Genomic DNA, 27,128 nt, shown 5'->3' on the forward strand with positions numbered 1-27,128 from the left:
GGGCTTTGGGGCGTGAGGTCTTCAGAGGCGTTTTAAATTCTGATTGCTCTGCACACTTCCGGGGAGAGCATCCTTTCTGCGTTTGCCCTTGGCTGCTGCTCTCCTGCACTCTTCGGCCCCATGGGAGTCGCACAAACACAACACACAAAAGTCAATGCTGCAGGCGGAACGGCTGCACAAGCCCCTATTCTGGTAAGGCTGGTACTTGGCTGGAGAGTGACACCTTGGGCAAGGTTTTAGCGCTTCATCAAAAAAAAAAGGGTTTTGGCCACCTGCAAGGGAAGCAGACGACACTGAATTTTCCGTTTTCCTGAGAGAAAATACCGGCTTTCTCGCCATCGGGGACAGACTTACTGTTCAGAGCCAGGACAACTCACCTTCATGTACCCCTCCTGTTTGCTGTGTAAACGGGTTGCAGAGCCACCGGCCCCTGAGCTCAGAACTTCCCCCCAGGGAGACACTGTTGGGACTTGCTCTCTCTGAGAACCGGGAGTCCGAGCCTGGGCTTGCACAGATCTTAAAGCGGGACGATTTAAAAGCTGGAGCCGAGTGCCAGCATCCTGGACATTCAGTATAGCCTCCTGCATAAAAGACAAACGGTCAGCGCCCCAGGTCAGCTTACCAAGGCTTACCCATTGCCCGGAGTGCCAAGAATTCTAAGTCTCTCGAATTTTCTTCCCTTACCACTCCTTTTTTTGGTGGGGAGGGGTGGAGCGGTAGCACAGTGGTTAGAGCATTTGCCTAGCACCCGGCTGACCCGGGTTTGATTCCTCCTTCTCTCTTAGAGAGCACAGCAAGCTACCAAGAGTATCCCGCCCTCACGGCAGAGCCTGGCAAGCTACCTGTGGTGTATTCGATATGCCAAAAACAGTAACAACAAGTCTCACAATGGAGACGTTACTGGTGCCCGCTCGAGCAAATCGATGAACAACAAGAGGACAGTGCAGTGCAGTGCAGTCACTCCTTTTTAGAAGCATTCTGCTGTCTCATCTCACATGGCAAATCCAAAGATACATAGAAATGGTCATTTGAGTCTAACCTTTAAAAACAACTTCACAGCCTTGCACACGAGCCCATCCGGGTTCAATTCTTGGCATCCCATGGGTCCCCCCAAGCAACACCAGGAGTGATTCCTAAGAATTGCAGGGTGTGACCCTTTCCCCCAAAAATAAATAAATAAATAAATAAAAACCACTTCAGAGGTTCCTGCCAAAATGGGGCAGTGCAGTGGAAAGCACCAGAGCTGGCAGAGGGATGCTTGCAATGCTCTGAACCGCCGAGGGGATCATGAAATGTCTGTGTGTGTGAATGTGGGTGCCCCTTGGATATTCTGTCTTGGGGAGAGTGACAGTAAATAAAACTGGCCGGTCACCCACCCACAAGCACTGGCTGGAGGTACTCATAGGGATGGTGGCCACACGGCCGCCCGTGGGCAGAGCCTCCACAGCTGTCTGCGCTATGGGCGGCGGCAGAGTTTGGACGTGTCTGAATAGGTTACTTCGGGTCCAACTCAGCACCGCCGTAGGACGCAGGTCCCAGAATTGAGGGGGGTGCCCCAGGTCCCCACCAGGGGGCCACAGCAATTAGCCACTTTTTCTTCCCTGGACCAGCCCACACAGCCCACAGCATATTAAGAAGGAAAACCTCCTTGAGCACCAACTGTCTGAAGGCCCAGGATGGGTGTGTGCCCCCTGGTCAGGCTCTGATGGACTGGTGTCTATGGCCAGTCCAAAGCAGACTGACTGCAGTCCTGGTCCCTGCCCGGGGCACTGCTGCTGATGCCACTGGGACCCAGGGGGCGTGGCATCGCCAAGTCAACCTGAACCCACAGGGCGAGTGCATCAGCAGCCTGATGGTGCCGCCAGGCATCCTGATACCCCAAAATTCGCCACTGTGCCTCTGGCCAGATTCCAGCAACTCAGGACCAAGTTTCCCGAGACTTAAACCACCAAAAGTTAGGTATCGGGGAGCCATGCCCACAAACCACCTCTGGCTCAGCTACACAAGATCTTTATTGGTCTTGCTTTCGAGACCCACAAATAAATCTTGAAAGAGACCAAAAGCCACCGTGAATCTTGGACCCATGCAAGGCTGAATAGACCAGGATACATAGAAAGGGGGCAGGTCAGCCTAGTGCCCGCCCAAGTAGAGCTCCTGGCAGCCACTTGCTCCCACAATCCCAGATCACCAGTCAATTGCAAGGCAAACACCCTACCCACTGTACTATCACTCCTGCCCCATAATTTTAAAATTGTTGATTCATTTGGGGGTGTAGGGGTTTAAATAACCTTTATACTTTTTTCTTTGATACTTTGATATTTTAAATATGTATATATCATATAATAAATTGGATTTTCTCATATTCAAATATTTTGCCAAGAATTATTTTCAATGAGTAATCCTCCTAGTCTTCTGTTTCATTAAGGTCAGCTATGGAGGAGAGAAAAGTAACTTTCTGTCTTGGTTTTGGTTTTATGGACACACTCAGCAGTGTTGAGGGCTTATTTCTGACTCTGTACCCAAGAATCACTCCTGGTAGGACTCAGGGGATCAAAATGAGTGTTGGGATCAAACCCAGTCAGTCACATGCAAAGCAAACTCCCTATCTGTTGTACTATCTCTCCACTCCCAAAAGTACAATATTATAAAAACCAAAAACCTTTCTAAATCAAATGTCCTGTGGGTGAGGGCCAGAGAGACAGCACAGGGGCTTAGATGTTTGACTTGCACACAAGCATTTCTGTCTCAGTTCCTGGCACTGCATAGGGTCCCCCCAGCACCACCAGGACTCATCCTGAAACATGAGCACACCCAGGTATGGCAAAAGTATTCTGTGGGTGAATTTTCTTATGGCTCCAATTATAATTGTGGATTCTTCTCTCTGACAATCTTCCTTTTGTCCCAATTAGCTCCTAGTGGTGAGAGAAAGTATAAAATAACGTGCCAGAGAGAGAGAGAATAATGGGTAAAGCAACTGACTTGCATGCAGCTGACCTGGGTTCAACCCTCAGCACCACATAAGGTACTCTGTGCCCTCCCAAGAGCTAGGATTAAACCCTGAGCATCACCTAGTGTGGCCCAAAAATGAACTAACAAAGAGAAATTATAGAATAACCAAGGCTGGAGCAATAGCACAGCAGGTAGGGCATTTGCCTTGCATGCAACCAACTGGGTTCGATCCCCAGCATCCCATATGGTCCCCTGAACACTGTCAGGAGTGATTCCTGAGTACAGAGCCAGTTGTAACCCCTGAGCATTTCTGGGTATGGCCAAGACAAAAAAGAAATGCTAGAATAACCATTAAAAGTAAGGCTGGCTAGCTATTAAAAAATCATGCAATTAATATAACATGCATAAAATAATAAATGCATATTAGTTTTTGAGAGTATATGTAGGGACTCAGTACATCTGCATGAATGACTTGCAACCTACACCCTCAGCATATAGTCTAAGAATACACTAAAAAAATTTCCACTGAATTTCAGTGTAGCTGGGAACACGCTGATAAGCATGCACCCCAACATTAATCAGCAAGGTATGGTGTTGGGCAGAGAACTGGCTCAAAGGGCTGAGTTCACTGTGCATACGGGGAGCCTGGGGTCAATCCCCAACACCATGTCGTCCTCTAAACACTTCTGAGAGAAAAACACCCCCTCCCCCACCCAAGGAGGGGCTAGGAGTAGCCCCGAGCACAGAGTCAGCTGTGGTCCAAAAGCAAACAATAATTAAACATGTTACTGAAGCAAACGCAGGCCACAGGTGAGACTATCGTCCGTTGAACAATACCTACAGGTGCCAGGTGGAAATATTTTACTTTCTCCCCTTCCTTCCCTCTCTCCCTCCCTCCATTTCCTTTCCCCCTTCCTCCCTCTCTCTTCCTCCTTTCCTTTCTCCCTGCCTCCCTCTCTTCTTCTCTTTCCCTCCCTTTCTCGCTCCCTCCCTTCTTCCTTCCTTTCCTTCCTCTCCCACTCCCTCCCTATGCAGCAAAGCAGTCAACAAAGGGACATGCTCGCCAGGGCCAGATGTTTCCAAACTCAGTCCTCACCTCTCCTGGTGCTCCCAGAGAGCACTGGCAAGTGAGTGAGCTGTGCCTTGCAGGCATCATCCCCAGGCTTTCGGGGACGCTGAGAAATTCAAAGGAGAAGGCGGTCTATTGCCATTACCCTGTTCACGCTCACAGCCGCAAACATAAAACTTCCTGCTGCAGGGGCCTGCCGGTGCCTTCTAAGTTTCCGACAAAAGCATCCTATAACTACAGGCACATCCAATGCTCTGCAAGCGAGAGGAAGCCACCCAGAAACCAGCATTCTCCTGCTTGGGCTGATAATGCGAGAGGACAGTTCAGCAGAAAGCAACCAGTCAATTCTGGAAAAGGAGGCCAAAGGGCAACAGAAAGGATGTGCCTGGGGTAGAGCAGTGACCAAATTAACCATCAGGATACGGTGACTGGACTTACACAGCGGATATGCTCAGTTCTGATGGATTAGTAGCTGAATCAGGGATCTGTGTAGAGAAATACCAAGCAGAGAAGAAAAGGGAAAAAGGAAAGAAAAACTGGACAGTCATTAACTCTGGGGGAAAAAGTCACATCACAAAACAGTTTATCATAATGCACTACACATTTCAGCCTCAAAAAGTCACAACAATCTTAGTAATAAGTTCCATGACCGCACCTAATTCTGATTCATCCCGACTGACTGAGCAGGTACTTATTTATCTACAGAAGACGTGAGAAAGGAAAAGGAATTCAGATGGGGTGGGGGGGGCAGAGAAATGGTGGTGAGAGGCCAGGGAAGTAATCCAGACCCTCAACTGAAAATATAGAATATAATGGCAGTCAAGTCATGCTAGTTAGAAGGCTACAGAGCAGAAGAAACTAAGAGTTAAAAATGATTGTCTTCATGGGGCAAGAATCAAGACCCAAGAGATAGTACATGGGTTAAGGCACTTGCTTTGTGCGTGCCTGACCCAGAGTGGGTTCTATCCCTGGCACTACGTAATGATGCTCCAAGCACTGCCAGGAGTAACCTCTAAGCCCGGAGTCAGGAAATGCCCAAAACAAACAGAAGTGTAGGGAGAGGCTTGGCAGGAGAATCCATGATCTCTTCTAAACCTCTTAAGTCCAATTTGACTCTTTTTAAACCGTGCGCTTATATTAACTTTGAAAAATAAATCTTAAAAGCAAATCAAAATAAGGAAAAAATCAGGTGACAAAAAAAATATAGGACTTTCCAAAACCAAGTTTTAAAAATGCTTTTTAAAAAGGGGGGGAGGGATTAAGAAGTGATGGATGGCCAGGGTGCCAAGATCAAGCACGTAACAGACGGCTCAAAGGGCTGCAGCATATGCTTGGCATGCAGGAGTTCTGGGTTCCATCTCAGACGAGTGCCAACACTCCTCCTCTGCCAAAAGAAAGAAAAGGGCATCTAGAGTATTCCAAAGAGCTGAGCATAGCCACCTGTCTCGTGCATTGAGAATTAAATGGAGGGGCTGGAGCGATGGCACAGCAGATAGAGTGTTTGCCTTACACACGGCCAATTCTGGGTTCGATTCCCAGCATCCCATAGGTCTCCTGAACACTACCAGGAGTAATTCCTGAGTGCAGAGCCAGGAGTAACCCCTGTGCATTGCTGGGTGTGACCCAAAAAGAAAAATAATAATAATAATAATAAAGAATGAAATGGAGGGGTTGGAGCGATAGTACAGTGGGGTGGGGTATTTGCTTTGCATGCGGCCAACCTGGGTTTGGTATCTAGCATCCCCTACGGTCCCCTAAGCACCACCAGGAGTAATTCCTGAGCCAGGAGCAACCCCTGTGCATCGCCGGGCATGACCCAGATAGCAAAAAAAAAAAAAAAGAATGAAATGGAGCTCAGAGAGCTCAGTGTTTGCTAATAGGTGTGTGTGGAAGCAGAAGTTTGAGTCTCTCCTTAGCATTTGCAGCAGTGCAGCCCGACAAAGATCAAGAGGCAACTCAGATCCTCGAGGTTCAGCTCCCAGGAAGATGCCCAGGAGCAGGGAAGGCAAGAGTCAGGGTCGCCTCAAAGAAAACCCCATGCCACCCCTCCGCACTGGCCGCAGCCTCCCCACCTCCCTGGGAGGAGGAGCCCATGAGCCTGGACTCAGCTATTGTGTCTGTGCCACGAATCCTCTCACTGATGATACTGAAGCACACAAGAAGTGGATACTCTCTCTTAGAGCAAGCATGAGGGAGTGGAAGCGGGTTTGCCTGAACAAGGTAAGCCTCCTCGGCTGAGCACACAAAGAATCTCGAGGAAGTAGCACTCGGCGTTTGGAGGACCCTGATGCTCTCCTTGAATCCTCCAGGGAGGTCAGGCTTGTGAACTGTAGCGAGCTCCCATTCGCTCACCACCATACCTGCCATGCCAGGCTCACTGCTAACTCATCCTCTGGGCTGATCTGAGACCCTGGTTTTCTGAGGAGCCTCCTCCCGGGCCCCGAGTATCAGCTCTTCTTTTCCCAGACCTCAACTCAAAACCTGGAGAGAAAATGGCTATGAAGATCTGCGATGAAAAGAAGCTGGCTAGCGTTTTGGTGGTATTCAAATGCTGCTAATGTCACACAAACGAAAGCTCTAGAGCCCTTGGTGATATTTTACTGCATATAGAGATGGAGTCCTGGAAAAAGAGGAACCTCTGAGTTGCTCCCTATAAAGGTTCAAACTCAAATCAGGTTGCCCAGTGCTAAGAGATGATTAACTAGCTGTGCAAATGTGTCAGAAATGATGTGCATTCTTATGTTAGAACTTATATACGTTACCTCAGAATCCAATTTAAGTTGTGCCATATAAAATTTCCTCCTTCTATTTGCCTTTTTATCTTGAATAATAATCTCACGCCAATTTCTGCTCACTTTCCAAACTTTGTCACTGTCACTGTCCTCCCGTTGTTTATCGATTTGCTGGGGCGACCCCAGTAACTTTCCAAACACTGTAACAAAAAGATCAATCCCTATATATACATTTTTCCCCAAGAGTAAGGATTTTGCATGTGATAACAAAGAGCAACTTATTTTAAGTGACTTGGACAGTAAACTTAAACTTTAAAACTTACATTAAAAGTACGAGGGTCTGAGAGATAGGGCATTTGCCTTGCACTTACAGCGGGTAGGGCATTTGCCTTGCACTCCTGTGGACCAGGGTTCGATCCCCAGCACACCATATGGTCCCCCAAGCACCACCAGGGAGTAATTCCTGAATGCAGAGCTAAAAGCCCTGAGCACCGCTGGGTATGACCTCCCCCCCCCCAATTTTTTTTTAACTTACTCTGAAGCAACAGCACAGTGGGTAGGGCATTTGCCTTGCACACGGCCAACCCAGGTTCAATTCTTCCATCCCTCTCGGAGAGCCCGGCAAGCTACTGAGAGTATCCCGCCCGCACGACAAAGCCTGGCAAGCTACCCATCATGGTCCTCCCATTGTTCATCGATTGGCTCGAGCGGGTCCAGTAACATCTCCATCATGAGACTTGTTGTTACTGTGTTTGGCATATCGAAATACGTCACGGGTAGCTTGCCAGGCTCTGCCGTGCGGGCGAGATACTCTCGGTAGCTTGCCGGGCTCTCCGAGAGGGGTGAAGGAATCGAACTCGGGTTGGCCATGTTGGCCGCTCATAAGGCAAACGCCCTACCACTGTGCTATCACTCCAGCAAGCTACCCGTAGTGTATTCAATATGCCAAAAACAGTAACAACAAGTCTCACTTCATGTTTCTGGAGCAAGCAGACGCCATTGGGCTACACTAGCACGTGACAGGGACTAATGGAGATGTTACTGGTGCCTGCTCAAGCAAACCGATGAACAACAGGACAACAGTGCTACAGTGCTACATAAAATTATTTCTTGAGGGTTGAGAAACAGTACAAGAGTAAAGACACGCCTTGCATATAGCTAACCCTGGTTCATCCCTGGCATTACCCGAATCCCCACACACCACCTGTGGAAGCCTGGAGGTTCCCAGCACCACCAGGGCAGCCGGGGTGAACCCTAGCCCTGAGTTACCTCAGACTCTGGCACTGAGCTGTCCTGACTGGCCAAGGATCACTAGGAGGGACCACCAGACCCTCTGAGCACTCCCTGGAAGGCCTTTAGTACTGGGTTGGAGAGATACATTAGGGGGCATAGCCTTGCATGCCATAAGGTCCCCGACTTTGAGCCCTAGCAAGCCAGGTGTGGCCCTGGTGGCTCCCTACTGGCCAAATATCACTGACAGTCCCCTGAATACCACTTGAGAGACCAAACTCTATTTATGCATATTCCTTGGAGGCCTGGGAGATGGCTCAAAGGGTTAGAGCCTCTCCTGGCACTGTGAGGCCACTGGGAAAGCCCTGGAGAGGCAGATGCCCAGGTCCCGGTATTGGATCTCTGCAAGTAGGTTCCAGCCTCTCAGCACACCTTGGTTCCTTTCCCACTCACCCCATCCCCAAAATTTAAAAAAATTTTTTTAAATTTATCTCCAGGTGTCAGAGAGGTAGCAGAGCAGGTAGGGCACTTACCTTACACACAGGTAACCCAGGGAAAGGAAGGGAAGGGAAGGGGAGGGGAGAGGAGGGGAGGGGAGGGGAGGGGAGAGGAGGGGAGGGGAGGGGAGGGGAGGGGAGGGAAGGGAAGGGAAGGGAAGGGAAGGGAAGGGATGAGGAGGGGTGGGAAGGGATGAGGAGGGGTGGGAGGGGAGGGGAAGGATGAAAGAAGAGGGGAGGGGGATGGAGAGAGGAGAAGGGAGAGGAGGTAAGGGGAGGTGAGGGGAGGGAAGAAAGAAGAAGGGAGGGAGGGGAGGGGAGAGGAGGGAGTGGAAGGTGAGAAAGGACATAATGAACTGCTTTAATCTGGTCTTTTTTATTACTCTGAATTAACAAATGATTTGAAGCGAATAATGGCAGACAGTAGAAAAGAACCATCAGTCGTTGTGAGGCCACGGGCTTTGCTGCCACTGTCTCTCCCTGTACCTTCTAGGGGGCGGCAGGCACCCTCTAAAGGGGGTAAGTGGACAGTGAATCATGTGTCTCTGCACCAGTTCTCACGTGACCTGGAAGGCGCTCAGCTGGCCAGTTCTAATACTGTAGAGATGGCCAGGGCCAGCTGCTCCCCCCACCACTGGTCTCGCGAGTGTGGCACCCACTTTTAACTGATTCGTATCTCCTGATATAATCCTGATAGAAACAGAAAACTCCCATATTGCAGCTCTCTTCTTCATTTTTCCCATTTTTATCTGAACATTTTTTTAAAAGGTAGACACTCTCACACCACACAGAGGTGTGTTAATCTGTTTAGGACTTACTTGGCTTCCGTCAGATAGAGTCCTAGTTATCTTTATTCTAAAACGCCAACCCTTAATCAGAGCGTAGGAAACTGGGTTGAGAGCAGAGAGCTCAGCTGTGGGCCTGTGTCTGAGGGTTCACCTCTCTCCTGGGTGACTGTTAGCAAGTGACTCACCCTCCTGAGCATTTACTTTCTTAGCGGTGAAATGTCAGAAGGTAGAAGACCTCCAGCTCTGAGCCCCTACAATTATCTGCAATAGCCTCCAATGAATGTACTAGGCGGGGTGGGGGGGGGAAGGGTTCATTTAAGGAGTAGCGATAGTATAGCCAGCAGTTCATTGACCCTGCACGCAGCTGACCCAGGTTCAACCCCTGGCAACCCACATGGTCGCCTGAGAATCTCCAGGAGTGACTGGGCAGCTGAGAGCCAGGAGTTGGCCCTGAGCAACACAGGGTGTGACTTCCCCAAACAAAAACAAACAAGGACAGCAAGAACTCCCTTACAGACATAGTCCTTCTTGACATAGTCCTAGAAGTTGTTTTCTCAGCCCTGCTTACTGCTCTCACCAACAGTCACCTTGCAGAAATTCCACCCCTCAGGGCCCTTCCTGGTCATGGCATTCACATGCGTTTTCTCTTCCCAGAGTCCTGAAAATCCCAAAATTACTCAGTATCAACACAGTCCCACTTTAGTTTTTGTAATTCTGATTCCTCTTCTCCCACCAAATGCCTCACTTAGCTTTTCTTTCTTTGTGCAGCAGAAATTTCACTGACATTTCTGTAAACAGAGTGTCCTGCTTCTAGTTCCTTGAAATTCCAACTAGCGATGAAGAACAAATAAATCATCTGAATGTCCATAGTCTCTTTAAAAAATATTTTAAAAAAGCTGACATTTGCCTTTGGATTCTCAATTTAGATGAAATAATTCAATGATATCTTTCCTATGTGGTATTCCTTGGGTATCATCATGCTTCATGGTCAGGTGAATGAGACCCATTGTAATTACTGGTTTTGGCATATCGAATACACAACGGATAGCTTGCCAGGCTCTGCCGTGTGGGTGGAATACTCTCGGTAGCTTGCCAGTCTTTCCGAGAGGGATAATTACAATGCGTAATTACAATGGGTCTCATTCACCTGATCCTGAAGGCTTCACCAAGATGGCAGCACTGAGAAGGATGAGAAAGGAGAGGCCAATAAAATCTCAAGGCCAAACTAGGCTGCCACAATGAAGGAAGACAAAAATGATCGTCTGTACTTTCAATGCACGTATGCTAGCATCAGATGCATCCATTGAGGACCTGATGGTACAAGCGCGAAATATCAAGTACGACATCATTGGTCTGACTGAGACAAGAAGGCACCAATCTCATCATGCCGTTTTCGACACTGGAGAAGAATTGATCCTCGGAACATGCGATAAAAGAGGTGTTGGAAGCGTCGGTGTCATTGTCAACACAAACTTGGCCATGAACATTGATTCATTCGAATGCCTAACAACCCGAATCGGACGTTTACATTTGAATAGATGTGGCTCACTGCCAGCAGTTTCTATCTTCGTTGTCTACGCACCAATATCTCATTATGATGAAGGAGAAATTGAGAAGTTCTGCATGGAGCTGGAGAAGTTCTATAAAGAAGACCACACCTTCTACAAGATCATTGTGGGTGATTTTAATGCCAAGATAGGACCAAGAAGATTAGCTGAAGAACTTCACATCGGGACCCATGGCCTTGAATGGAACGAATAGGGTGAGAGACTGTCTGAGTTCATCATGTCGACCAAGACCATCCATGGTAACTCACAGTTCCAGAAGGCCAAATCTAAACATTGGACGTGGGAGTCTCCCGGTGGACGATTCCACAACGAAATAGACCACATCATATTCAATCGACAGTTTTGCCTGACCAATGTCGCTGTTGTCCCAAAATTCCGAATGGGATCGGACCACCGTCTCCTTCGTGCAAAATTATACTTCACAGAGAGTGGAGAAAGGGCTGCAAAGTTTAAAAAGAGAACTCCCAGAATGACCACCAACTGGGAGCTCTTTGGCACTATTGCGGTAATGTGGGAAGATGCCATTGTTGACAACATTGACGAGGAATACGATCGACTGGTTCAGCACCTCCATGATTGTGCGAGGAATGCCAAGAGAGAGATAGCCACAAAAAAACGCCTGTCTTCAAAAACTCTTGAGCTTATTCGCCAACGTGGTTTGGCGCATGCCTGAGGCAACCACAAGCGAACGTCTGAGCTCGCAAAGCAGTGCAGAGACGCGATCAAGGAAGACCTCAAAGAGAGAAGAGCAGAAGTGCTGGTAGATGTGGCAGAAGCCAGGAAAAGTATTCGCAATGCCCGCCTAGCCTTCGCCAACTACAAGACCAAGACGACTGCCCTCTGACGTCCTGATGGATCTATCACATCCTCAGAACGGCAATGGAGAAGATTATCCATGACTTCTACTCAAATCTCTTCGATAGCCATGTCCACTTGCCGACATATCAAATTCCACAGGATGGATATGTCGTTCCCAATGTTCTCCCTTCCAAAATCCAACACGCCATTTCGTCAGTAAAGAAACGAACAGCACCCTGCCCAGACAAGGTCAGACCTGAACACCTGAAGAACCTGCCATCAGTACTCATAAATACACTGGCTCGGCTCTTCACACGCTACCTGTCTGAATGCAAGGTTCCATCCCAATGGAAAACCAGCAGAACTGTACTACTGTTCAAGAAAGGAGACATCCATGACATTGGCAACTATCGCCCGATCTGCCTATTGTCTGTCATCTACAAGTTGTTCACTCGAGTCATCCTAAATAGGATTGGCAGAACACTAGATGAAGGACAACCATGCAAGCAAGCCGGGTTCCGCAAAGGATTCAGCACCATCGACCATATCCACATGATAACCAAGCTCATTGAGGTTTCTCGCGAGTTCAAGATGCCGCTCTGTCTAACGTTCATTGATTTAAAGAAGGCCTTTGATTCTGTTGAGACGGAAGCGGTCATTGAAGCCCTAGCCAATTAGGGCATTCAAGCTCAATACATCAAGATCCTCCGTGAGCTGTATTGTGGATTCACTACCAGGATCTCACCATTCTACAAAGAAGTAGTCATCAATGTCAAGAGAGGGGTTCAGCAGGGTGATACCATTTCACCGAAACTCTTCAGTGCCACCCTCGAGAACATCATGTGACGACTGGAATGGGAAGGAATGGGAGTGAAGGTAGATGGTCAGCAACTACACCACCTCCGCTTTGCTGATGACATTGTTTTACTAACACCAAACATCAGCCAAGCGGCACAAATTCTGACCGACTTCGACCATGAGTGTGGAAAGGTCGGTCTACAGCTGAGTCTTACGAAGACAATGTTTATGAGAAACAGCCTCGTTCCTGACGCCCCATTCGCTCTCAATGGAACGACCATCTCCGAATGCAACAGCTATGTGTGCCTAGGTCGAGAAGTCAACGTGACAAATGACCTGGCACCCGAGCTGTGAAGGAGGAAGAGAGCGGCTTGAAATGCCTTCAAGAGCATCAAAGAAATAGCTAAGAGGACGAACAACCTCCGGCTCCGGGCACATCTCTTTGATTCCACTGTTCTTCCTGCTTTAACATATGCCTCAGAGACCTGGGCCCTACGAAAACAGGATGAGAATGCTATTCGGGTCTCCCAAAGAGGAATTGAAAGAGCTATGCTTGGAATATCACGTTTCACTCAAATGAGAGAAAGAATCCGGAGTTCCGACATCCGTCGAAGATCAAGAATCAGGGACGCTGTCTCGTTTGCCAAGGTGTCAAAAATCAGATGGTGTGTAAACACACAAAAAATAAAAAGGCCGGTGGTCAGGCCGCTTCCCCACTCCAGGGAGGTCGATGGCGATGGTCAGGCAAAGAAAGGAAACGAGGCCAAGCTGGTTGGTCTTAGCAGCCATTTATTACATGGAAGAGATGTATGTCATGGAGGCCTCAGGAATCCTCAAGCACGTGTGCCTTTGTTCTCTCAGCTTCTGTCCTCTGGAACCCCATCTTCCCAGATTCTCTGATGCACGTGTCCCCCCAGAGAGCCCTGAAATCTCCCTTATATAGATCATAGTACCTCTAAAGGGCGCAATATAATGATGTCATCAAAAGGAGTTACAGAAAGAACATTGAGGTGGCAAACATACATTGTTTCCTTATATCCGCAGGCCAGTAATCCTGGCCTCACCTTTTTACAAGCTACAAGCACTTAGATTAGCACAACAAAGACCAGTCTGCTAGAGCTTGGAATCTACATCTCCAAGATCAGCCAGCCTGGAGCCAGGCATCTACATCCCAAAGACCAGGCCTGGCTTAGCACGTGGGATCTGTATACCTAAAGCCAGCTAGGTTCCTGAGAGAAAAGGGAAACTGTCTCAATATACTGAAATCATTTACTGAAGACAGTTTGAAGGGGAGAAAGCAGTCTCATCCAAGCTGGTCAGGACACACGGGAAAACTGCTTCTAGGACGTGTTTCTCCTCTCCTTGTCCAACCAACATATAAGCATACATAATATTAATCATTTTGTATGGACACAGTAAGAAATACTTTGAGCTTATAGAATTGCTCTCCTAGGGCCATCTCGATCTCAGACTGCAGTGCTCAGGCCAGATATCTTTCCTATTCCTAGCAGCAGGGCCCTAATCTCGTCGTTACTTTTGGATCATGACATCATTTGCCTATGATCAACCTCTTCACTTATAGTTAAGAATCGTGGCACCTTGGCCTGGCCCATCGCAATGCCAGGGTAGCACATAACTTACCTGCTTGCCCTGGTTCCATCCAGTCCCACGTGGGGACTCTGTCCTTGGGGTGCTAGGAAGTAAGGGCAACTGAGGCTTAAGTTGAAAAGGCAGATGCCCAGGAATGAATAATTTCATTTTCATTTCATTTCATCATCCTGTTAATCGTCGATTGCCTCGAGCAGGCCCCAGTAACGTCTCTTTCATCCTAGCCCTGAGATTATATTCAAGGCTCTTTAGGAGAATGAGACCCATCATTGTTATTGGTATTTGGCATATTTGGTGCGCCACGGGGAGTTTGCCAGACTCTGCCCTGTGGGCAGGCTACATTCGATAGCCTGCAAGTTTGTCCAGATGTTCTGATAAGATGTCGCGCGGCCGCGAATGCGGCCGTGCGGTTCCGGGAGCTGCATTTTGTAGTCTCTGAGTCTTGGCCGCTGATGGGATTACACGGCGCCAGGGGGCCAGGTGGTGGGTGTTATCCCCGCCTACTGGAATTTGGAGGATCTGGGTGGAGGATGCTCGACTCCAATTCGAGTAGGCTTGGAGATCTCGGCCCAGGAACCCGCGTGGCTTTGTCCCTCTGCCAGCACCTTCATGTGTGCGGAGAGTGGTCTCAGCATGGTGGTGGCTGGTCCTGGAGGTCTTCGGCTGCCAGAGCCCTGGTCGGGGTGGGGAGGAAAGCTCAACCCGCTCCCCTCCAAGGGACCCCGGTGAGGAACAGCCAGGCGCAGGGGCAGGAGACTGACTGAATAATATTCAAAGCCAATCAATTCCTAAGTTACCGAGCATATTAATTAATTGTCTTCCTGTATCTATACAAAAGGACATTGCATTAAAGTAAACTGCTCAAAGACATAAGGAGAGGAGAAAGGCAATATTAACTTACAGTACAGCTTCAGTGTCTAAGAAGGATGAGACCTTACAAATTGGTTTGGGAAGAGAGCATAGAAGTAATGGGAGTGACAAAGTAATGGGAGTGACTCGGGAGCACTGTGATGGGTACAATCTGATAAACCTAAGCTCCGTGTACTCCAACAAGATGGGCTGGTCACGTAATGAGATTTAAAGACGACCGCTGGACTAGAGCTGTTACCGACTGGATTCCACAGGATGTCAAAAGGCCGCATGGCCGCCCACCTACCAGATGGTCAGACTTCTTCATCAAGATCATGAACGATTGGTTTGAGGCTCTTCATGTTCCTAGAGCGAACAGATGCCATTGGGCTACACTAGCATGCGACAGGGACAAATGGAGACGTTACTGGAGCCCGCTCGAGCAAATTGACGATTAACGGGAAGTCAAGTGATCAAGTGATCATCATGCTTAACAATATTTCTGATCAAGGGCCAGGAAACAATATAGCAGGTAGAGTGTTTGCCTTGTATAAGGTTGACCTGGCATCCTATCTGGTCTCCCAACACTGCCAGAAGTGATTCCTGAGTACAGAGCCAGGAGTAAACCCTTAGCATTGCAGAGTATGGCCCAAAACCAAAACAAACAAGTGAAAAAACAGTATCAAGAGTCATAAGATAATAAAATACTTACGCTGACAACAGGATACAAACTATCAAGTATATCAGTAAACAACTCTAGGGGAATAAAGAAAATTTAAGTTCATCTTCTAGAAACTCTCTTCCCAAATGACAGTGACATGAACTTTATCCAGAAGACCATGTGGTTGCTTCTAAAGCAGGCTCTTTATTTATTTATTCATTTACAGTTTGAGGCCACAGTTGGCAGTAGTCAGGGAGCACTCCTGGGGGTGCTCAGGGGACCATATGTGGTGCCAGAGATAGTCCCTGGGTCAGAGGCATGTATCCACTATACGGTCCCTCCAGTCCTAGAGCAGGCTCCATCGGAAAGTCCACTAACTACTTTTGATAAAGTGTAAAACAACCACTAAGATTGAAGAAGTGAAACAAAATAAAGAGGCCTGCTTAACTCATGAAAACTCTTTCCAATAAAAAAATAAATAAAAGGAGGAGGAGGAGGAGGAGAAGAAGGAAGATGAAGAAGAAGAAGAAGGAGGAGGAGGAGGAGGAGGAAGAGAAGGAGGAGGAGGATGGGGAGGAGGAGGATGAGGAGGAAGAGGAAGACGAGAAGGAGAAGGAGAAGAAGAAGGAGGAGGAGGAGGAGGACAAGGAGGAGGATGAGGAGAAGGATGAGGAGAAGAACGAGGAGGAGGAGGACAAGAAGAAGGAGGAGGAGGAGAAGGAGGAAGAGGAGGAGGAGAGGAGAAGAAAAAGAAGAAGGAGGGGGAGGAGGAGGGGAAGGAGGTTGGAGAATGAGGACAAGAAGAATAAGAAGGAAAAGGAGAAGGAGGAGGAGAAGGAGGTTGGAGGACAAGAAGAATAAGAAGGAGAAGGAGAAGGAGAAGGAGAAGGAGAAGAAGAAGGAGGAGAAGGAGAAGGAGGAGGAAGAGGAAGAGGAGGAGAAGAGGGAGAAGAGGAAAAAGAGGAAGAGGAAGAAGAGGAGGAAGAGGAGGAGGAAGAAGAAGAAGGAGGAGGAGGAAGAGGAGGAGAGAAGGAGGAGAGGAAGAAGAAGGAGAAGGAGGAGGAGGAGGAGGATAAGGAGAAGGAGGAGGAGAAGACAAAGGAGGAGGAGAAGAAGACAAAGGAGGAGAAGGAGAAGGAGAAGGAGGAAAAGAAGGTGGAGGAGGAGGAAGAGGAAGAGGAGAGGAAGAGGAAGAAGAAGAGGAAGAAGAGGATGAAGAGAAAGAGGAGGAAGAAGAAGAAGGAGGAGGAGGAGGAGGAGGGAGTGGAGGAGGAGGAGGAGAAAGAGGAAGAAGAGAAGAGGAGGAAGAGGAAGAAGAGGAGGAAGAGGAGGAGGAAGAAGGAGGAGGAAGAAGAGGAAGAAGAGGAGGAAGAGGAGGAGGAAGAAGGAGGAGGAAGAAGAGGAAGAAGAGGAAGGAAGAGGAGGAGGAGAAGAAGAAGAAGAGGGAGGAGGAGGAAGAGGAGGAGGAGGAGGAAACCACCACAATCCTTACCTGCATAAGCTTTCTGTCATCAAGGAATCTAAAACCATAGCAAGAACGTGCTTCAGGTCCCTCTGCTTCAATTCCGTGAGGATGTCCAGCTGCTCGAGACCCATCTTCTTGCCCATCAACCCCGCCAGTACACACCGCAGCACAGTGATCCTCCCCTCATCCCTTTCTTCCAAGGCGTCCTGGGTGCCGTTTTGCTGGAACCTTTTCCTTTTGCTCGTCATGAAGAGCTCGTGCACCAGCTGCAAGACTGGGGTCCTTGAGAGATCCGTCAAGCTGAAAACCAGTGCACTGCCTGCCTCAGCACTGCCTAGCCGAGCCTCGGGGCTGCGGGGGGCCATGGAGGGGGTCGCTCTCGAGGGCACGGTCGGGACCTGCTGTTCCTCTTCTGTCTCAGACTGCGAGCCTTGCTCCCGAAGGGTGGACAGCCTCCGCAGCCTGACAAGCCGCCGAGACCGTCTGATGGTGTCCCTAGCTCTCAGAGCTCCCTTCTGCTTCTCAAAGAGTTCTCCTGGTCGGAGAGGGAATCGTCCGACCGGTCCCCGCAGAGAGAGTTAAAACCACTGTCTTTGGGGGTGGAAATGCTGCCCCTGGCTTCCGTGGAAGGAGAACGTCTGTCTGGCATGAAAGTTAATGCTGGCCACGAGGTTACTTATTGGGGTCACAAACACATCCTCTTCTCTTCCACCATCGCTCCACAGATGGAGGAGCCCAGAAGGCTGGGGTGCGTCCTTTCGTCACTCACACAGAGACTGCTGTCCCTGAAGTCATGGCAGAGAGAGTCCTGGGAACCGCTCTCCTGGATGGGAGACAGACATTCAACCCCAAACAGGCCACATTCATCCTTGGAATCGTCCTCCGTGGACGTCTTCTGCTGAGAGAAGCTCAGCCTCTAACTTGTCACTGCGGGCAGCTACGTCTTCTGGTCTCAAAGTGCTAGAAACTAAAGGACTAAACTCATCGTTCCTCAAAAAACCTGATCCACTGCTGCAAGCATCTGACTCCAGGTGCAGGACTTGGCTTATTTGATTTTCCAGCGAACAGTTTTGCATCTTAGAGTCATCCTGCAGATGAGAGAAAGAGATGTGCAGCCTTCTGCGGAGTAAAACCTTCTTGCTACTGATTTTAGGGGTCTCACAGAGTTCTGGAGTGTCATCCTTGTCCTTCCTTGGGGAGAGAAATCTCTTCTTCTGCGTGGGAGAACCTAGAGGATGGGGAAATCTCAGGGGTGGCGTCTTGGGGTGTTCATAGCTGGATGCTGGATCTTTTTCTTTCTTTCTTTCCAAGAAATTCTTTATCTGTGTTTTCAAAACTGTAGGATTTTAACAACTCACTGTAACCACTATCTTGAGATGAAGACGTGGAGCAAAAATCCCGGAAGCTGGCATACTTGAAACTGAGCGGAGTGTCTGCCTCGTTTCCTTCCCCGGTGCAAGCCTCGCCTGGATGCCTCTCGGGCATCTTCAAAATCTGCGTCTACGGAAAGAAGACAAATGCTGTTCCTCTTTGGAAACGAGTAACCTGGCGGTTCACACCCAAATACATTATATGTTGAGAATGCAAAAAATAACAGAACCTCTTACACAATAAGTAAGCAACTTTGGGAGCTGGAGAGGTCATGCAAAGGTTACAGCACTTGTTCTGAATGTGGTCACCCTGGTTTTATTTATTTATTTATTTATTTATTTATTTTGCTTTTTGGGTCACACCCGGCGTTGCACAGGAGTTACTCCTGGCTTATGCACTCAGAGATTACTCCTGGTGGTGCTCAGGGGACCATATGGGATGCTGGGAATCGAACCCGGGTCAGCCGCGTGCAAGGCAAACACCCTATCCGCTGTGCTATTGCTCCAGCCCTCACCCTGGTTTTAGTTCCAGTGCCACATATAGGCCCCCAAGCAGTGCCAGGAATGATCCCTGAGCACAGCGCCAGGAGTAAGCCCTGAGCACCATTCAAAACAAAATATTAGAACATACTATTAATAATGGGTTCTCATGGACTTAACTCCAGCACCATACCCATCAGCTGTGTACCCGTCTCCCTCCCCACACCCAAGGACCCCAACCTTCCTCCCTCTCCTCCCCTTTCCCTGACTCAATTACAAGGATGTTCTCCCATTATGTTGCTTTTAGATTTTTGTTGTTACCTCGCCGTGTATCTTTCAACCTCACATAAGAGAGACTATCCTGTATCTGTCCCTTGCATTTTGCCTGCCTGACTTCACTCAGGGTGATATTCTCTAGTCCCATCCTTGCTGCTGCAAATTTGCATGATTTTGCTCTTCTTTAGGACTGCATAGTGTTTCACTGTGACCATGTCTTCTTGAGCTCACCAAAATATACCTGATCAACAGCCCCTAATCTATCAGAGAATTTCAAATTTGACAGGTCATACTAATTCACAGCTCAGTATTTAAATATTTTGAGACAAAGTCCAGCTGCAGGTTTGAATTCACAGACAACTATTTGTCCACCCTTTACTACAGTCATGAAAATGCAAAGATTCCAAATCAGCTACTTAAAGAATTGTTAAGAGTAAATACTTTTGTTAGGAATAAAACTGAAATATTTTACTCCTTGATGTTTTCAATATGTCATATTTGCTTCTTTTCAGAAACACGAATTAAATCCAACTCAAAGCAAAACAAAGAAAATCATAGTCACTGATATTTTTCTAGATTATTCAGAAGGCATTAAAATGGTTGGGCTAGAGCAATAGCACAGCTGGTAGGGCATTTGCCTTGCACACAGCCGACCCGGATTCGAATCCCAGCATCCCATATGGTCCCACAAGCACCGCCAGGAGTAATTCCTGTGACCCCAAAAAAGCAAAAAAAAAAAAAAAAAAACAAAGAAAAGAAAATGATAATTATTTTAAAGTTTTCTCCAGACCAAATGAATAATTTCCCTTTATTAAGAGGTCCTGGGAGTAACCACGAAATGACAAAATCAAGCATAATATTATTAATGTTTTTTAATTTAAAATAAAATTAGATACCATTTTTATTAATTGAAATAGTGCTTTGCAAAAAGACAAAGGGAATAAAAGATCCTGAAAAGAGGCTGGTAATGAAGTTCAGTGCTACAAGTATGAAGACCTGGATTCAATACACTTCAGCAGAGAAAAAAATAAAAATAAAAATCCTATCCTCTGAAGACAAACTGTATTTGATTATAAAGGGAAAGAAATTAATTTATACCTAACTTCCATCAGATTTAACATATGAATGAATGAACTTCTTACAAATAAATAGCTGTTTTAGCCACAAAAAATTCCTTATGGCATAACGGATTATTAGAAAATTATTACTGGGGCTGGGGAAATAGTACAGTGGGCTCAGGCACTTCCCTTGCCCATGCCTGACCTGGGTTCGATTCCTGGCACCTTATATGGTGCCCAAGCCCAGAGTCAGGAATGAATCCTGACCACAATGGGGAGTGGCTGAACAATAAAAACTAAAGAAAATCACTACTACTGGACTTCTCTACCTTTCTCTGTGCTAAGTCTTCAGGTTTCTGTCGGCTCAGAAGGTGAGAATCACTGCCAGTTTCCCAGCCCAGAGCAGTTAACACTGCTGTCAATAATTTTGCATTGCCTCTTAAAGCAATTTTTTGTTTTCAAATATTAACTTTTAAGCTAGAAATGTGCTGGAGAGATCATACAGGGGCTCAGGCTCTTGCCTTGCACATGGTTTACTTGATATGATCCCATGAGTCCCCTAAGCCCTTTCGGGAGAGGAGTGACTCCTGAGCACAGAGTCAGGAGTGAGAACCTGAGCGCCACCAATTACACATTTTCACCCAAAGGATCTCCCACCCCACCAGTTCTAACAGAAACACTTTTCCCTCCCGCTATTTGGTAAGATTAAAACTAGAGGCCCTGAAAGAAAGTATAACAGGTAAGATGACTGCCTTGCACAAGGCCACCCAGGGTTCTATTTCAGGCACCACATATGGTCCTCTGAGCCTGGTCAGGAGTGATCCCTGAGTCTGCAGCCAGAAGTAAGTCCTGTGGATTGCCCTGCCTGTGGGATGTGTGCCAAAAACTGGAAAAATATTAAAAGTAAAACCAAACTATTTTGCTCCTTCACCATTAGGTGTCTCACCGAGCTAGAATTTGGGAGGCTTGAGAGGCAAGCTCTAGAACAAGTGAGGATGCAGAGAGGAGCGTGGCTTCCTAAATGTCATATGCCACTTGTTAATAGCTAATGTTTGGGGGGGGGGGGGTAAAAAAAAACACTAAATGAAACAAAACAAAATTTCTGTTCATCTACACCTTTGAAGTGTCATACGGCCCCCACCCCGCGGTCAGCCAGGAGTGATCCCTGAGCACCACAGTCCAAGGGGGAAAATCAGTACAGCCAGCAGTGTGCTCACCTTGTACATGAACCCGGGTTCAATCTCCTGCACCCCATATGGTCTCCCGAGCCCCGCCAGGAATGACCCCCGAGCGCAGAGTCAGGAGTAAACCCTGAGCGTCACCGGATGTGACCCAAACCGCCCCCTTCCATAATAATAAAATAACCTTAAAGGGGCAGAGAGATGGCTCAGTCAGCTGGAGCTCATGGACACAGCCTGATGCCCCAGCACCTCCAAGCGCGACCCCTGAGTACAGAACCAGGAGCTGATTCTGAGCACCACCAGGTGTGACCCGCCAAAAGCAAAAACTAACTAACAAAAAGCAAAACTTTAAGCGAAATCCCGGGTTTCTTGTAGAATTGCTGCATTCAACTCATTCGCAAGCCTCTCGCAACGCTCTCACACCGGCCCCCAGCTAGGAGAGCCGAGAAAAACTCCCGCCGAGCTCGGTCTGAACCGCAGCCCCGGGTCAGGTTGCCGCAGGAAACGTCCCTCTGCTACAGTCTTACCAGCGGCAGCCGCAGCTCCGGACGTCGAGCAACGCGGGCTCCAAACCAGCGAAGCTGCCCCCGGCCTTGCCAACTCCCGCGGCATCCGCTCGTGCTGCGGGGGGCTCGGAACGCGGGCCGGGGCCGAGGGCAGGGTCCCCTGCGCCTGCCGGGACCTAGTCACCCGGCTGTCGCTTGCTGCGGCCGCTGTAGACAGGGGGGCACACGTGGAGGTGGAGGGGCCGCGGCGGCGCTGACACTGGTTGGTTTACCCCCGGAGTGTCAAGTGGGGGCGTGTGGGGGGCAGCTAACGGTTCCCCCTGGGGGGGGAGTGGGCGTCACCTGGAGAGCAGGAAGCGGAGGGCGGCTTGATTTCGGGGCCTCTCCAAAGCCCATCTAGAGGCAGAGCCCGAGGGGCGCCGCCCCCGCCCACCTGGACGCCCCTGCGACGCCGCCCCTCGCGGGAGGTGGCCCAGGTCGGCGGCCAGGTGGCCCGCGGGGGGACAGGCGGCAGCCGCGGGCACGCCGAGGAGGAGCCACGCCTCGTCCCCCGGGATGCGGGGCTGTGGCAACCCCCACGCCGGGTTAGCTTGGCTGCGCCGCGTTTCCCTGCTGCGGTTTGAACTGCCCGCCAGGGACGTCTCCGTCCCTCCCCGGACCCGGTTCTCTTAAGAATTTTCCACCCTTGGGTTTGCGTCCTTGTTAAGTATGGGGCAATTACGGGGTCTGGGGACCACGAGGAATGCCTGGGATTGAATCTCACCTGCCACAAGTAAGGCAAGTTTTCATTATGTTTTTTTCTCTTTGGGGTCACACCCGGCGATGCTCAGGGGTCACTCCTGGTTTTGCACGCAGGAATCACTCCTGGCAGTGCTCAGGGGACCATATGGGATGCTGGGAATCGAACCCGGATTGGCTGCATGCAAGCCAAACGCCCTACCCTCTGTGCTATCTCACTAGCCCCTTCAGAACTTTTCTTGCTCAGAGCGAAGAGAACAAAAAAAATCAAAGGAAAATAACGCTTCCTAGCTCTTTCCAGACCCAGCTCAAACCCCCGCACCCCTCGTGTGTCTTGGGCTCATTATTTGTGTGTTAGTTGAAATTGTTCTTAACCCACCCCAGTTCCTTTCACTCAGGTGTTCTCTTGGCTCTGACTCGGGAATCACTTCGGCATGACGGTGGGGCTGTATGGAGAGCCAGAGAAAGAACCAGGGTCCTGTGACTGCAGGCAAGAGCACTAGCCTCTCTGCTCGTGCTGCATAGGCCCAAACTATGTGCTTGGTTCTGAACGACCCTGTACCTAACTTGACATCATTCAGACGTGACTCAGAAATCACTACGGCGTGACTGGAGAACCTTGTGGGGGGCTACGAATGGACCCAGGTTCTATGAATGCAAGCCAAGAGCCCTATAACCTCTCTGCTCCTGCTGCCTAGGCCCCAGCAGCCTGCTTGATCATTAGTGACCCTATACTTCACTTTGAATCAAAGAAAAGGGCTGGAAAGCTTAAGCGTGGGAAAATTCGGGTCAGGGCAGTTCCGGTAAAACGCCACGAGATGGCGCTGTGGACGTGTCCGTCCCTCCCCCAGATCCTTTTCTCTTAAGAATTTTCCACCCTTGGGTTTGCTTCCATGTTAAGTATGGGGCAGTTAAGGATCAAGCGCGCAGTTTCCACAGGTGCCGCGGTAGGAGAGCCGTGTGGATGCTTGTCTTTCACGCGGGTGACCGGGGTTCAATTCCCGCCCTCAGACCTTTGTGGGGTACATAGCTGAATCTCCTCTGGGGGTTGGGGTGGGTTGCCCCGGCTTGATCTCTGGACAACGAGAGGTGCAGGGGTTTGAGTCGGGTCTGGATAGAGCAAGGAAGGGTTATTTTCCTTTGATTTTTTGTTCTCTTCGCTCTGAGCAAGAAAAGTTCTGAGGGGCTGGAGCAATAGCACAGAGGGTAGGGCGTTTGCCTTGCACGCAGCCAATCCGGGATCGATTCCCAGCATCCCATATGGCCCCCTGAGCACCGCCAGAAGTAATTCATGAGTGCAGAGCCAGGAGTAATCCCTGTGCATCGCCGGTGTGACCCAAAAGGAAAAAAATTTTTTAAAAAAAGTTCTGAAACCATTTTGTTATGACTGTGACCAAGACATTTACAAATGTTTTCTGTTATGGGCAACCCAAACCCCATCACCCCACATTGGGAGGGTGCCCCAACCCTCTTCTACAAGGAGGAGGGGGGCATGGAAGAAGATACAACTTGGAACCCCCAAGTTTCGGACGATGGATTTCGCCATCAAGGGATTGAGGCTGCTTTGTTTTAATTTTCTGGTTTGTTTATGGTGGGGGCCACACCCAGAGATGCTCAGGGGACTCTCCTGGCTCCGCAGGAATCCCACCGGGCACGACTGGCCTACCAGATGGGGAGCCGATGGACAGATGATGGTCCTGTGACGGCAAGGCAAGGCCGAAGCTGCCTGCTTGATCCTTAATTACCCCACACCTAACATTGGAGCAAGCGCAAGGGAGGAAGGTAAAGGTAAAGGTAAAGGCCCTCCCGTTGATCATCGATTTGCTCGAGCGGGCCCAGTAACGTCTCCATTGGAGACTTTGTTGTTACTGTGTCTGGCATATCGAATACGTCACGGGGAGCTTGCCAGGCTCTGCCGTGCGGGCGAGATCCTCTCGGGCTCTCCGAGAGGGGCGGAGGAATCGAACTCGGGTCGGCCATGTTGGCTGCGTGCAAGGCAAACGCCCTACCGCTGTGCTATCGCTCCAGCCCATCACTTTAAAAAAAGGTAAAGGTAAAAGGTAAAGGCCCTCCCGTTGATCGTCGATTTGCTCGAGCGGGCCCAGTAACGTCTCCATTGGAGACTTTGTTGTTACTGTGTCTGGCATAACAAATACTCTCGGTAGCTTGCCGGGCTCTCCGAGAGGGGCGGAGGAATCGAACTCGGGTTGGCCCTGTTGGCCGCTTGTAAGGCGAACGCCCTATCACTCCAGCCCTTGTAGAGAAACGTCCCTGGGGAGCAATGGAAACGCCCCACAGCGCCATCGCGTGGCGTTTTGGCGGAACTACCGCCCCCCGACTTTGCCACGCTTAAGATTCCCGCCCTTGGGGCTGGAGCGGTAGCGCAGCGGGTAGGGTGTTTGCCTTGCATGCAGCCGACCCGGGTTCAACTCTCAGCATCCCATATGGTCCCCTGAGCACCGGCAGGGGTAAGTCCTGACCCCTGTGCATCGCTGGGTATGACCCCAAAGGCAAAATACATAAACGAATTAAAAAAAAAAAAGATTTCCAGCCCTTCACTTTGCTTCAGTGTTAAGTATTGGGGTCATTAAGGATCGAAGCAGGCAGCCTGGGGCTAGCCATGGATCGAACCCTGGGCCGGGAAGGCGCTTGCCTTGTATGGGGTGACCCGGGCTCTATCCCTGCACCCCATACGTTTCTCCCAAGAACCGTCAGGAGTGATTCCTGAATGCAGGGGCAGGGATGATCCCGATACATCGCCGGGTGTGGTCCCCGAAACACAAACCAAAGCCTTTCACGGAGGATTCCTTCACGCCAAACGGGGGGATGCCGAGCTGAGTCTTGCTTCCACCACCTCCCTCCACGGAAGACTGCGGAGGTGCGGGGTGACCGGGACAGGAACCGTTCGCGAAAGGGGGCTCGACTGCGGGCAAAGCACCTGCCATGCGCTGGGTTCAGTCCCGGCACCCGGGTCGCCCCATGCGAGGCCAGCGCCCTCGATGCTCGGTACCGCGCACAGCCCGGGGCGGCCTGCTGCATCCTTGTGACCCACATGGAAGCGAACCCAAGGGCTGGAAATCTTTAGGCAGGAAAGTCGGGCCACGGCTCTTCCGCCAACGCACCGCGAGAGGGCGCCGTGGGGCGGCTCTGTCCCTCCCCTGGGACGTTTCTCTATGAAATGTCACCCCTGGCCCTAATCTCTCTCCAGGACTCGCTGGAGCTCCCCAGGACCCTCAGAATTTCTCAGGTGCTCCCCTGAGCACCACCATGAGTTTTTCCTGTGTGCAAAGCCGGGAGTAACCCCTGAGCATCGCTGGGTGTGACCCAAAAAAGAAAGAAAATAATGAAAACTTGCCTTGCTTGGGGCAGGTGAGATTCAATCCCAGGCATTCCTCATGGTCCCCAGAACCCCACGGGCCCACACTGTATCCCCAAATAAAATTAAAAATCCTCAGTAGAATGGTCGTATTTAGAATTTCCAGGGAGTGAGATTGGCTGCCAAGGCTCTTCATTACGTCTCCATTGTGAAGCCTGTTACTGTGTTTGGTATATTGAAAATGTCACGGGGAGCTTGCCAGGCTATGCCGTGTGGGTGAGATACTCTCGGTAGCTTGCCGGGCTCTCCGAGAGGGGTGGAGGAATCGAACCCGGGTCGGCCCTGTTGGCAGCGTGTTAGGCAAACGTCCGACCCGCTGTGCTATCGCTCTAGACCTTCTCAGGGATAATTTTGATAATTCTTAAACTAACTAGTAAGAAAAAAAAGTAAAAGAGACAGACATGATCCTTATCAGCAGCCACTATTAGTGGTACCTTGCTCACCATGCCAACAAAAGTAGAATTCGGGGACTGGAGAGAACATACAGTGGGCAGTGCTCTTGCTTTGCACATGGCCTATGCAGAATCAGTCCAAGGAACTAAGTCCTACCAGGAGTGAAATCTGAGTGCAGAGTCAGAAGTTAGCTCTGAGCACCACCTGACTAGACTCAAAACTGAAAAAAGGTATTTAGGGTAACATCCTTCATACATTTAGCTCCAGATCCTTACTGAAGCACTAATGTACATAGGTGAGGAAACAGTTTGGGCCCCAAAGATAAACAAACAGGAGAGTGAAGATGTATGAAAATTATAGCCTTCTTATCTCATTACTATTTCCCATTGTTTGTAACTTATTGCTCATCACTAATTCTCTTTTATCAGAATTTAGGTGCTGGAGATTACACAAAGTGTACTATTCAGCAGTGATTTACAATTTTCTAACAATGCTGTTACCAAGGAGAAACGTTTCCCCCAAGCATTTTTTTCACTTGCATAGATAGTCCAGGATCTAATATTTGTTTCACCCAGTTTTTTTTTAAATCATGCCGAAAGTAGACTATAGGCCAAACATGATTGCCATCCATTGCCTCTTTTGCAAACCACAACAGTCAATAGGAGAGAGAGAACAAAAGGGAATGCCCTGCCACAGAGGCAGGGTGGGATGGGGGTATGGGGGGTGGGAGGGATGCTG

At 49.3% G+C, this 27,128-nt stretch overlaps 1 pseudogene; it reads right to left on the bottom strand.

Moving 5' to 3' along the window:
• Nucleotides 1-21: 21 nt before the first annotated feature.
• On the bottom strand, nt 22-25,566 carry LOC130033313 (F-box only protein 43-like; annotated as a pseudogene).
• Nucleotides 25,567-27,128: the final 1,562 nt, after the last annotated feature.

This window comes from Sorex fumeus, unplaced genomic scaffold (genome assembly GCF_029834395.1).
Source record: "Sorex fumeus unplaced genomic scaffold, SorFum_2.1 ptg000053l, whole genome shotgun sequence".
In the NCBI taxonomy this organism is placed as follows: Eukaryota; Metazoa; Chordata; class Mammalia; order Eulipotyphla; family Soricidae; genus Sorex; species Sorex fumeus.